This window comes from Arachis ipaensis, chromosome B1 (genome assembly GCF_059453495.1).
Source record: "Arachis ipaensis isolate K30076 ecotype BB chromosome B1, ASM5945349v1, whole genome shotgun sequence".
Lineage (NCBI taxonomy): Eukaryota > Viridiplantae > Streptophyta > Magnoliopsida > Fabales > Fabaceae > Arachis > Arachis ipaensis.
Window position 1 is genome coordinate 74,321,548 of NC_142436.1, and position 8,243 is coordinate 74,329,790.

At 38.4% G+C, this 8,243-nt stretch overlaps 1 non-coding gene across 1 annotated transcript; it reads left to right on the forward strand.

Annotated features, from left to right (window-relative positions):
- Nucleotides 1-5,638: 5,638 nt before the first annotated feature.
- Nucleotides 5,639-5,746, forward strand: LOC148577045 (small nucleolar RNA R71). Its single transcript, XR_015903982.1, has one exon. It is a non-coding gene; the product is annotated as a small nucleolar RNA R71 (small nucleolar RNA).
- Nucleotides 5,747-8,243: the final 2,497 nt, after the last annotated feature.

Genomic DNA, 8,243 nt, shown 5'->3' on the forward strand with positions numbered 1-8,243 from the left:
TAATACAATAGTAAAAAGACCTATTTATAATAAACTAGCTACTAGGGTTTACAGAAGTAAGTAATTGATGCATAAATCCACTTCTGGGGCCCACTTGGTGTGTGCTTGGGCTGAGCTTGAATTTTACACGTGTAGAGGTCATTCTTGGAGTTGAACGCCAGCTTTTGTGCCAGTTTGGGCGTTGAACTCCACTTTGCAACTTGTTTCTGGCGCTGGACGCCAGAATTGAGCAGAGAGCTGGCGTTGAACGCCAGTTTGCGTCATCTAAAATTGAGCAAAGTATGGACTATTATATATTGCTGGAAAGCCCTGGATGTCCACTTTCCAACGCAATTAGAAGCGTGCCAATTTGAGTTCTGTAGCTCCAGAAAATCCATTTTGAGTGCAGGGAGGTCAGAATCCAACAGCATCAGTAGTCCTTCTTCAACCTCTGAATCTGATTTTTGCTCAAGTCCCTCAATTTCAGCCAGAAAATACCTGAAATCATAGAAAAACACACAAACTCATAGTAAAGTCCAGAAATGTGAATTTAACATAAAAACTAATGAAAACATCCCTAAAAGTAGCCAGATTCTACTAAAAACATACTAAAAACAATGCCAAAAAGCGTATAAATTATCCGCTCATCACAACACCAAACTTAAATTGTTGCTTGTCCCCAAGCAACTGAAAATCAAGTAGGATAAAAAGAAGAGAATATACTACAAATTCCAAACTATCAATGAAACATAGCTCCAATCAGATGAGCGGGACTTGTAGCTTTTTTCCTCTTGAATAGTTTTGGCATCTCACTTTATCCATTGAGGTTCAGAATGATTGGCATCTATAGGAACTCAGAGTTCAGATCGTGTTATTGATTCTCCTAGTTTAGTATGATGATTCTTGAACACAGCTATTTTATGTGTCTTGGCCGTGGCCCTAAGAACTTTGTTTTCCAGTATTACCACCGGATACATAAATGCCACAGACACATAACTAGGTGAACCTTTTCAGATTGTGACTCAGCTTTGCTAGAGTCACCAATTAGAGGTGTCCAGGGTTCTTAAGCACACTCTTTTTTTTCGCTTTGGACCTTGACTTTAACCGCTCAGTCTCAAGTTTTCACTTGACACCTACACGCCACAAGCACATGGTTAGGGACAGCTTGGTTTAGCCGCTTAGGCCAGGATTTTATTCCTTTAGGCCCTCCTATCCACTGATGCTCAAAGCCTTGGGATCCTTTTTATTTGCCCTTGCCTTTTGGTTTTAAGGGTTATTGGCTTTCTTGCTCTTGCCTCTTGGTTTTAAGAGCTTTTGGCTTTTTCTGCTTGCTTTTTCTTTCTATTTTTTTTTCGCCTATATTTTTTTCTACAAGCTTTGTTCTTTGCTGCTTTTTCTTGCTTTAAGAATCATTTTTATGATTTTTCAGATTATCAAATAACATGTCTCCTTGTCATAATTCTTTCAAGAGCCAACATATTTAACATTCATGAACAACAACTTCAAAACATATATGCACTGTTCAAGCATTCATTCAGAAAACAAGAAGCATTGTCTCCACATCAATATAATTAAACTAAGTTCAAGGATAAATTCAAAACTCATGTACTTCTTGTTCTTTTGAATTAAAACATTTTTCATTTTAAGAGAGGTGATGGATTCATAGGACATTCATAACTTTAAGACAAAGTTACTAACTACTAATGATCATGTAATGAAGACACAAACATAGATAAGCACTTAACATAGAAAATGAAAAACAGAGGAAATAAGAACAAGGAATGAATCCACCTTAGTGATGGTGGCGTTTCCTTCTTGAGGAACCAATGATGTCCTTGGGCTCTTCTATGTCTCTTCCTTGTCTTTGTTGCTCCTCCCTCATTGCTTTTTGATCTTCTCTAATTTCATGAAAGATGATGGAGTGCTCTTGATGTTCCACCCTTAATTGTCCCATGTTGGAACTTAATTCTCCTAGGGAAGTGTTGATTTGCTCCCAATAGTTTTGTGGAGGAAGATGCATTTGAGGCATCTCCGGGATCTCATGGTCATGAGCTTCGTACGCCTCTTGAGCTCCATGAATGGGCTCTCTTGCTTGCTCCATCTTTTTCTTAGTGATGGGCTTCTCTTCCTCAATGTGAATGTCTCCTTCTATGAAAGCTCCAGCTGAGTAACATAGATGGCAAATAAGATGAGGAAAAGCTAGCCTTGCCCCAGGGGAGGGCTTTTCGGCTATTTTGTAGAGTTCAAGGGAGATGACTTCATGAACTTCTACTTCCTCTCCAATCATGATGCTATGGATCATGATGGCCCGATCCACAGTAACTTCAGATCGGTTGCTGGTGGGGATGATGGAGCGTTGGATGAACTCCAACCATCCTCTAGCCACAGGTTTGAGGTCCAGTCTTCTTAGTTGAACCGGCTTGCCTTTGGAGTCAATCTTCCATTGAGCTCCTTCCACACATATGTCCATGAGGACTTGGTCCAACCTTTGATTAAAGTTGACCCTTCTAGTGTAGGGGCGTTCATCTCCTTGCATCATAGGCAAGTTAAACGCCAACCTCACATTCTCCGGGCTAAAATCTAAGTATTTCCCCCGAACCATTGTAACATAATTCTTTGGATTCGGGTTCTTACTTTGATCATGGTTCCTAGTGATCCATGCATTGGCATAAAACTCTTGAACCATTAGGATGCCGACTTGTTGGATGGGGTTTGTTAGAACTTCCCAACCTCTTCTTTGGATTTCATGTCGGATCTCCGGATACTCATTTCTCTTGAGTTTGAAAGGGACCTCAGGGATCACCTTCTTCTTGGCCACAACATCATAGAAGTGGTCTTGATGAGCTTTGGAGATGAATCTTTCCATCTCCCATGACTCCGAGGTGGAAGCTTTTGTCTTCCCTTTTCCTTTTCTAGAGAATTCTCCGGTCTTAGATGCCATCAATGGTAATGGAAAAACAAAAAGCTTATGCTTTTACCACACCAAACTTAGAATATTGCTCGCCTTCGAGCAAGAAAAGAAAGAATTAGATGAAGAAGAAGAAGAAAATATGGAGAAGAGGGGGGAGGTGTTTTTCGGCCAAGAAGGGAAAGAGAGGGTTGTGTTGTGTGAAAATGAAGAAGAATGGAAGGCTTTATATAGGGAAGGGAGGGGGGTTAAGGTTCGGCCATATGGGTGGGTTTGGGTGGGAAATTGATTTTGAATTTTGAAGGTAGGTGGAGTTTATTGGGTAGGTTTATGGGGAAGAGTGGGTGGACGTGAGTGGTGAAGGGTTAATAGGGAAGAGGGATGGAGGTGACAGGTGAAGGGTTTTGGGGAAGAGTGTTTATTGGGAATAGAGGATGATTGAGAAGAGAGAAGAGAGTGAGTGGAGGTAGGTGGGGATCCTGTGGGATCCACAGATCCTGAGATGATCTTGTGGGGTCCACAGATCCTGAGATGATCCTGTGGGGTCCACAGATCCTGAGGTGTTTAAGGATTTACAACCTTGCACCAAATTAGGCATGTAAAATGCCCTTGCACACAACTCTGGGTGTTTAGCGCCAGGTTGGTGCCCATTTTGGGCGTTCAACGCCCATTTGTTGCCCATTTCTGGCGTTGAGCGCCAGAACCATGCTTGTTCTGGGCGTTCAGCGCCAGCTCTTCTCCAGGGTGCAATTCTGGCGTTCAGCGCCCAGATGCTGCCCATTTTGGGCGTTCAGTGCCCAGATACTGCCCATTTTGGGCATTCAGCGCCAAAACCATGCTCTGTTCTGGGGTTGAACACCAGACAGTTGCTTCCTCCAGGGTGTGATTTTTCTTCCGCTGTTTTTGATTCTGTTTCTAAATTTTTGTATTTATTTTGTGACTTCACATGATCATGAACCTAATAAAACATGAAAAACAATGAAAATTAGATAAATAAACATTGGGTTGCCTCCCAACAAGCGCTTCTTTAATGTCAATAGCTTGACAGTGGGCTCTCATGGAGCCTCACAGATGTGCAGAGCTTTGTTGAGACCTCCCAACACCAAACTTAGAGTTTGGATATGGGGGTTTGACACCAAACTTAGAGTTTGGTTGTGGCCTCCCAACACCAAACTTAGAGTTTGACTGAGGGGGCTTTGTTTGCCTCTGCTTTGAGAGAAGCTTTTTATGCTTCCTCTCCATGGATGCAGAGAGAGATCCTTGAGTTGTAAACACAAGGTTGTCCTCATTTATTTGAAGGATCAATTCTCCTCTGTCCACATCAATCACAGCTCTTGCTGTGGCTAGGAAAGGTCTTCCTAGGATGATGGATTCATCCTCTTTCTTTCCAGTATCTAGGACTATGAAATCAGCAGGGATGTAAAGGCCTTCTACCTTTACTAACACATCCTCTACTTGTCCATAAGCCTATTTTCTTGAGTTGTCTGCCATCTCTAATGAGATTTTAGCAGCTTGCACCCCATAGATTCCCAGTTTCTCTATTATAGAGAGAGGCATGAGGTTTATCCCTGAACCAAGGTCACACAGAGCCTTAAAGATCATGGTGCCTATGGTACAAGGTATTAAGAACTTTCCAGGATCCTGTTTCTTCTGAGGCAATGTCAGTTGATCCAGATCACTTAGTTCATTGGTGAACAAGAGAGGTTCATCTTCCCAAGTTTCAATGCCAAATAATTTGGCATTCAGCTTCATGATTGCACCAAGGAACTTGGCAGCTTGCTCTTTAGTGACATCCTCATTCTCTTCAAAAGAGGAATACTCATCAGAGCTCATGAATGGCATCAGGAGGTTCAATGGAATCTCTATGGTCTCTAATTGAACCTCAGAGTCCTTTGGTTCCTCAGAAGGAAGCTCCTTATTGATCACTGGACATCCCAGGAGGTCTTCCTCCTTGGGATTCACGTCCTCTCCTTCCCTTACAGGTTCGGCCATGGTGATTAATTCAATGGCCTTGCACTCTCCTTTTGGATTTTCTTCTGTATTGCTTGGGAGAGTACTAGGAGGGATTTCAATGATCCTTTTACTCAGCTAGCCCACTTGTGCTTCCAAATTTCTAATGTAAGACCTTGTTTCATTCATGAAACTTACAGTGGCCTTGGATAGATCAGAGACTAAGTTTGCTAAATTAGAGGTATTTTGTTCAGAGTTCTCTGTCTGTTGCTGAGTGGATGATGGAAAAGGTTTATTATTGTTAAACCTGTTTCTTCCACCATTATTAAAGCCTTGTTGAGGCTTTTGATCCTTCCATGAGAGATTTGGATGATTTCTCCAGGAGGGATTATAGGTGTTTCCATATGGTTCACCCATGTAATTTACCTCTGCTATTGCAGGGTTCTCAGGATCATAAGCTTCTTCTTCATAAGAAGCCTCTTGAGTACTGTTGGATGTAGCTTGCATTCCAGTCAGACTCTGAGAAATCATATTGACTTGCTGAGTCAATATTTTATTCTGAGCCAGTATGGCATTCAGAGCATCAATTTCAAGAACTCCCTTCTTCATAGGCGTCCCATTACTCACAGGATTCCTCTCAGAAGTGTACATGAACTGGTTATTAGCAACCATGTCAATGAGTTCTTAAGCTTCTGCAGGTGTTTTCTTTAGGTGAATGGATCCACCTGCAGAAGTATCCAATGACATCTTTGATAACTCAGATAAACCATCATAGAATATATCCAGGATGGTCCATTCTGAAAGCATGTCAAAAGGACACTTTTTGGTCAGCTGCTTGTATCTTTCCCAAGCTTCATAGAGGGATTCACCTTCTTTCTGTCTGAAGGTTTGAACATCCGCTCTAAGCTTGCTCAGCTTTTGAGGAGGAAATAACTTGGCTAAGAAAGCCGTGACCAGCTTATCCCAAGAGTTCAGGCTGTCTTTGGGTTGAGAGTCCAACCATATTCTAGTTCTGTCTCTTACAGCAAAAGGGAAAAGCATGAGCCTATAGACTTCAGGATCTACTCCATTAGTCTCAACAGTATCACAGATCTGCAAGAATTTAGTTAAGAACTGAAAAGGATCTTCAGATGGAAGTCCATGGAACTTGCAGTTTTGTTGCATCAGAGAAACTAGCTGAGGTCTCAGCTCAAAATTGTTTGCTCCAATGGTAGGGATGGAGATGCTTCTTCCATGTAAATTGGAATTAGGTGCAGTAAAGTCACCAAGCATTCTCCTTGCATTATTGTTGTTGGGTTCGGCTGCCATCTCCTTTACTTGTTCGAAATTTTCAATAAGGTTGTCTCTGGATTGTTGTAATTTAGCTTCTCTTAGTTTCCTCTTCAGAGTCCTTTCGGGTTCTGGATCAGCTTCAACAAGAATGCCTTTGTCTTTGTTCCTGCTCATAAGAAAGAGAAGGGAACAAGAAAAGAAGAGGAATCCTCTATGTCACAGTAAAGAGGTTCCTTATTGTTAGTAGAAGAAGAAAAGGAATAGGGGTGAAGAGGAATGAAGAATCCAAACACAAAGGTGATGGTAGGAGCAGCGATGTGAGATGAAGAGAAGTGTTAGTAGATGAATAAATAAATAGAAGGAGATGAGAGAGGGAAGTGAATTTTCAAAAATAATTTTTGAAAAAGAGTTAGTGATTTTCAAAAATAGTTTTTGAAAAAGGTTAGTAGTTTTCAAAAATTAAAATCAAAAATTAAAATAATTAGTTAATTAAAAAGAAATTTTGAAAAAGAGGGAAGATATTTTCGAAAATTAGAGAGAGAGAGTTAGTTAGGTAGTTTTGAAAAAGGTAAGAAACAAACAAAAAGTTAGTTAGTTAGTTGAAACAAATTTTGAAAATCAATTTTGAAAAGATAAGAAGATAAGAAGTTAGAAAAGATATTTTGAAATCAAATTTTGAAAAAGATGAGATAAGAAGATATTTTTGAAAAGATATGATTGAAATTAGTTTTGAAAAATATTTGATTTTTAAAATCACAATTAATGACTTGATTCACAAGAAATCACAAGATATGATTCTAGAACTTAAAGTTTGAATCTTTCTTAACAAGCAAGTAACAAACTTGAAATATTTTATTCAAAACATTAATTGATGATGTTATTTTCGAAAATTATGATATAAAGATAAGAAAAAGATTTTTGAAAAATATTTTTAAAATTTTCGAAAATAACTAAGAAAAATGAAAAAGATTTGATTTTTGAAAAAGATTTTGAAAAAGATTTTTAAATTGAAAATTTGATTTGACTCATAAAAACAACTAGATTTTTAAAAATTTTTGAAAAAGTCAAATCTAATTTTCGAAATTTTAAGAGAGAAAAAGGGAAAGATATTTTTTTGATTTTTGAATTTTTATGATGAGAGAGGGAAACATGAAAAAGATGCAATGCATGAAAATTTTTAGATCAAAACAATGAATGCATGCAAGAATGCTTTGAATGTCAAGATGAACACCAAGAACACTATGAATATCATGATGAACATCAAGAACATATTTTTGAAAAATTTTTAATGCAAAGAAAACATGCAAGACACCAAACTTAGAAATCTTTAATGCTCATGCAATAAGAATTCAAGAATGCATATGAAAAACAAGAAAAGACACAAAACATGCAAATGCAAAGATCAAACAAGAAGACTTACCAAGAACAACTTGAAGATCATGAAGAACACTATGAATGCATAAAAATTTTCGAAAAATGCAAGATGAGTATGCAATTGACACCAAACTTATATCATGACTCAAGACTCAAACAAGAAACACAAAAATATTTTTGATTTTTACGATTTTATGAATTTTTTATATTTTCTTTTAGTTTTTTTGAAAATCATTTTGAAAAAGAAAAATAAGGATTCCAAAATTTTTAATATGAATTCCAGGAATCTTATGCTCTTTAGTCTAAAGCTCCAATCAAAGGGTTAGACACGGCTTAATAGCCAGCCAAGCTCTAGCATGTAAATTACATCCATTGAGGTGATTAGTTGAAGACCAGTCCCAAAGCAGTTTGGGTATGGCTTTACAGCCAGATAGGATTCAACATGTTTCATGAAATACTAGAATTCATTCTTAAAAATTCTGAAGAAAAATATATTTTTGAAAACATTTTTTTTTCGAAAACAAAGGAGAAATTTTTGAAAGATTTTTGAAAAAGTTTTGAAAACAAAACGAAAAGAAAATTACCTAATCTGAGCAACAAGATGAACCGTCAGTTGTCCAAACTCGAACAATCCCCGGCAACGGTGCCAAAAACTTGGTGCACAAAATTGTGATCTCTGGTAATGGCTCCAAAGGCTTGGTGCTCTAATCTTAATTCATAATTTGTCCCAACTTCGATATAACTAACCAGCAAGTGCACT